This window comes from Electrophorus electricus, unplaced genomic scaffold (assembly GCF_041902795.1).
Source record: "Electrophorus electricus isolate QZ-2024a unplaced genomic scaffold, ASM4190279v1 Scaffold299, whole genome shotgun sequence".
Classification (NCBI taxonomy): domain Eukaryota; kingdom Metazoa; phylum Chordata; class Actinopteri; order Gymnotiformes; family Gymnotidae; genus Electrophorus; species Electrophorus electricus.
The window spans coordinates 25,001-30,093 of NW_027658582.1; the positions used below are offsets into that span (position 1 = coordinate 25,001).

The following is a 5,093-nucleotide window of genomic DNA, read 5'->3' on the forward strand; positions in this document are numbered from 1 at the left end:
CCGAGACAGCGACCGGGAACCGTCTGCTTTTAGGAAGACGGAGGCCAGGGGGCACCCCCCCACCTACGAACCTCCAACCGCGGTCCCGCCTGAGAAGGCAGGTCCGACAGATAGGAATAGCGACCCTCAGACAGGCGTAGCCCCGGGATGGACCCGGGGCCGCAATGTGCGTTCGAAATGTCGATGATCAATGTGTCCTGCAATTCACATTAGTTCTCGCAGCTGGCTGCGTTCTTCATCGACGCACGAGCCAAGTGATCCACCGCTAAGAGTTGTACTCTTTTATTTCAGGCTCAGTTTAGGTCTTTCACCACGACTACAAAGACAGGTTTAAAAGGTTTCACCAACCGGTCAGGCGCCCCCGTCTGCGAGTGTTGAAACGGGCGCGGGGTTGCGCTTTGCCCACACGCCCCACGTGGCAGACGAGTCAGTCTTTGAACCGCGGCCCTCCGCGCCCGCCCCGTCCGACCCCTCGAAAGGGGTGGAACTCACGTAGCGTGGGCCAAGCCCTAGGTACCTGCCGGGGGTCCCCCTGAGACTCCTTTCTGAGAGAGAGAAGCAGGGGAACCGGCTGCGCCACCCACCACCACCACGCCCCAGGACGCCGGTGGGCGGACGAACACAGGAAGGGCCATGGCCTGCCCCACGAGGAGCAGCGCTCGCAACCCCCCCCGGAAAGTCCGCTCGTCAGCGAGCAAGGGGACGGGGATGAATGACAAGGACAACAAAATAGGAAAACCCCTCGCGGTGGACGGAGGCAGCGGCCGTGCGAGCGAGAGGGAGGGCGCGGGACGGACCCGTACGACCCGCTCGACTCGCAGGCGCTTCTCCTGCCGGCAAGGTGAGGGGAAACCGGCCTTCGCCCGACGAGCGGGGACGCCGAGTTTTTTGAACGACGCGTCTCTCGCGCTGGAACCCAGAGAATACCGGGGCCTGCGGGGGGGGGGTGCTGAAGGACGACGCGGAGGAAGAGGCGGAGGACGAGGAAGGGGTGGGAGGGACTAGGCTCCTCCTTTATGCCTTCTGTCCAGCCTGACCTGCAAGCGACCACGTGTAACAGCAACCCCGAAGACCCTTTCGACCCTGGGCCCCGACGCGGGGGGACGGCGAAGTCGAGGGGGTCGGGAGAGGAGGCACGCCGGACAGCGTTACCCGTTAATGATCCTTTCGCAGGTTCACCTACGAAAACCTTGTTACGACTTTTACTTCCTCTAGATAGTCAAGTTTGATCGACTTCTCGGCGCTCCGCCAAGGCCCGCGAGGAGCCCCGGCGGGGCCGATCCGAGGACCTCACTAAACCATCCGATCGGTAGTAGCGACGGGCGGTGTGTACAAAGGGCAGGGACTTAATCAACGCGAGCTTATGACCCGCGCTTACTGGGAATTCCTCGTTCATGGGGAATAATTGCAATCCCCAGTCCCCATCACGAATGGGGTTCAGCGGATTACCCGCACCTCTCGGTGTAGGGTAGGCACACGCTGATCCAACCATTGTGGCGCGCGTGCAGCCCCGGACATCTAAGGGCATCACAGACCTGTTATTGCTCCATCTCGCGTGGCTGAACGCCACTTGTCCCTCTAAGAAGTTTGACGCCGACCGCGGAGGGCCGCGTAACTATTTAGCATGCCGGAGTCTCGTTCGTTATCGGAATTAACCAGACAAATCGCTCCACCAACTAAGAACGGCCATGCACCACCACCCACAGAATCGAGAAAGAGCTATCAATCTGTCAATCCTTTCCGTGTCCGGGCCGGGTGAGGTTTCCCGTGTTGAGTCAAATTAAGCCGCAGGCTCCACTCCTGGTGGTGCCCTTCCGTCAATTCCTTTAAGTTTCAGCTTTGCAACCATACTCCCCCCGGAACCCACAGACTCGTGGTTTCCCTCACGCTGCCCGGCGGGTCATGGGAATAACGCCGCCGGATCGCGGGTCGGCATAGTTTACGGTCGGAACTACGACGGTATCTGATCGTCTTCGAACCTCCGACTTTCGTTCTTGATTAATGAAAACATTCTTGGCAAATGCTTTCGCTTTCGTCCGTCTTGCGCCGGTCCAAGAATTTCACCTCTAGCGGCGCAATACGAATGCCCCCGGCCGTCCCTCTTAATCATGGCCCTGGTTCAGGAAACCCACAAAATAGAACCGGAGTCCTATTCCATTATTCCTAGCTCAGGTATTCAGGCGAGAAGCGGGCCCGCTTTGAACACTCTAATTTTTTCAAAGTAAACGCTCCGAGCCCCGTCCGGACACCCAGCCAAGGGCATCCGGGGGGCACCGGGAGACAGGGTCTGAGACAGGCGGTGGCACGCCTCGCGGCGGACCGCCAGCCCACTCCCGACATCCAACTACGAGCTTTTTAACTGCAGCAACTTTAATATACGCTATTGGAGCTGGAATTACCGCGGCTGCTGGCACCAGACTTGCCCTCCAATGGGTCCTCACCCATGGGTTTAGGATACGCTCATTCCGATTACAGGGCCTCGAAAGAGACCTGTATCGTTATTTTTCGTCACTACCTCCCCGTGTCGGGAATGGGTAATTTGCGCGCCTGCTGCCTTCCTTGGATGTGGTAGCCGTTTCTCAGGCTCCCTCTCCGGAATCGAACCCTGATTCCCCGTTACCCGTGGTCACCATGGTAGCCGACTATGGTACCATCGAAAGTTGATAGGGCAGACATTCGAATGAGACGTCGCCGCCGCGGAGGGCGCGCGATCGGCCCGAGGTTATCTAGAGTCACCAAAGCGGCCGGGGGGCCCGAGCCCCCCGGATGGGTTTTGGGTCTGATAAATGCACGCATCCCCCGAAGGGTCAGCGCTCGTTTGCATGTATTAGCTCTAGAATTACCACAGTTATCCGAGTAACGTGTGGAGCGATCAAAGGAACCATAACTGATTTAATGAGCCATTCGCAGTTTCACTGTACCGGCCGTGTGCACTTAGACCTGCATGGCTTAATCTTTGAGACAAGCATATGTTACTGGCAGGATCAACCAGGTAGTTTGCACCGTGGTCTGGGATGAACCACGAGTGACATCCGCCTCCCCTTCCGGGGGCTAGGAAGCAGCGGGTTGTAAGTGCGTGCGCCGTCAGGTCCAGACGCCATACAGGGCTACCCAGGACAGCTTCCGCGGCCAGTGTAAACGTGCTCGCGCACCGCCCTCTGGCCTTCGGACGCCGACCTCTCACCTTGATGCAAAGCTGTCCCATCCGGTCATGCCCGCACCGTACCCCGTCCACCTCCTCCGGAGGTGCGGACGGCCGACTCCAGGTGCTTTCGGCGTTCCCTCTCTTCACGCCGTTTTGATTTTCGTGGGCCGCTGGTGGGGGGACAAGGGAAAGACCTCGTCGAATTCCCTCCCCCCTAGCCTCGCTCAACCTACGTTTCGTGATGTAACCAAGAAGAGTGATTCGTGGGCCCAGGTAGGTTTGAAGAGGAGGCCAACAAAGCAGGGCACTCCCTTCCTCCCAAACCACAGACACCAGTATAGGACAACTGAGTAGACAGACTGGCCGTCTGAGTCTCCCCCAGAGAGTTCTGGGATGGGTTACAAATAACCCCCACCCCCCATCAGAGGCTTGACCCGCTAGAACCAGGGAGGATCTGTCAAAACCGCTCTCCACATCAGAAGTTCTGGATCAGCCGGGGCTGGTCGGCAGACGTCCACCTAAGGCCGTGGCCTAACCCCGTGTGGGGGGATAGCGCTCGCACCCGTACACGTGGACACCCGCTCGTCAAATGGCTGGCTCCTCACTTACCGTAGGGGGAATGGTTTGCCTACCCCTGGCGGGTCTGGTACTCCACTCTACCAAACAAGGAAGCAACACACCAATAGACCCCTGCAACACCGGGCAGCTTTGGGCAGTGTCACTACACTCCTCCTTGTTCTTCACGTTCCTTCCGTGGTGATTTTTTTTTTTTTTTCGTGGCCATTGCCGTGCATGGCTTCCCCATCGCTTTGCATGCTCTCCATTGCCTCGTGCTGCTTCACCATTGGTCTCACCTGGAGACCGAAGCCGCTCTCCCAGTAACCCGATGGTACCTGGCCAGAAAACCCCGTGCCCGATTTCATCTAGGACAAGGGCCAAACCACAGACCGTGCCCGTCCAGGGTCAACCCCTGGTCGGACAGGCCTGGTGGGTCGATACCATGGATGTGGCAGGCCGACGAGAATCCACTGGTACATTTACAAACACGCCCACCCTGGTGGCATGGCTGTACGACCCATCGTCGAAGCACGCTGCGGCGGACTGAGCCATTGGATCCAGTTGCCTGGGCGTACACTCAGCCCAACAGACGCACTCGGGTCGGGGAGAGCAAAGCAGACTGTGTGCCTGGATGTGCCCACTTCCATAGGGGAATCGGCATGATGGTTCACTTAACCCGAGGAGGGCTCCCCTCGCGGGATAAGCACCCCCCTCGGGGGATGGGGGGGGGGGGGGCATCCAGAGCACACCACTTTCCGGTAGGGGACAGGCGTTTGATCATGTGTCCGAGGGAGAGCTCCCCTTGCCGGCCGAACACCCCTCGGACTCCCCTTGGGCTTCCAGAGAACGCCACTGGATGAATTTAGTGCTTGGACCCCATTGATTCTCTTTGCTCTCCCATATACCCGACGGGACCTATTTGCAAAACCCCGTGCCAACCAGACCTCCAGGAAGGGGGCTGGCGGCTAACCATGCCCAGCAGGGTGCACCCTGGTCGGACACTTTGGGAGGGTCGAGAGCCTGGAAGTGCCACCCGGGGGAGTAATTCTGATTTCCGTTTTAATGCACTCAGGGACAGCCCGAGGACCTCTGTAGTGCACCTGAGGCGGACTGAGCCGTCGGGTCCAGGGGTCTGGAGTTCGGAACCTCCAGGGTTCACCTGGCTGTTCTCTTAGCCCGGCAGGGTGCACCCTGGTCGGACACTTTGGGAGGGTCGAGAGCCTGGATGTGCCACCCCGACGAGTAATGAGTTTTCCCTTCGTATCTCTTCCGGACCAGGTCCGATTCGCACGAAACTCGCTGGGCATGGCCAGGAGCGCCCCCTGCTGCCCACGCCACCGTCCCCGCGCTTCTACTCCCGAGGGCCGAGGAGACAGCGAAGCGTGGGTCG

The 5,093-nt window shown here is 59.3% G+C and overlaps 2 non-coding genes across 2 annotated transcripts; both read right to left on the minus strand.

Moving 5' to 3' along the window:
• Nucleotides 1-120: 120 nt before the first annotated feature.
• On the minus strand, nt 121-274 carry LOC145655631 (5.8S ribosomal RNA). Its single transcript, XR_014121656.1, has one exon. It is a non-coding gene; the product is annotated as a 5.8S ribosomal RNA (ribosomal RNA).
• An 882-nt stretch (nt 275-1,156) lies between these two features.
• Nucleotides 1,157-2,995, minus strand: LOC145655633 (18S ribosomal RNA). Its single transcript, XR_014121658.1, has one exon. It is a non-coding gene; the product is annotated as an 18S ribosomal RNA (ribosomal RNA).
• Nucleotides 2,996-5,093: the final 2,098 nt, after the last annotated feature.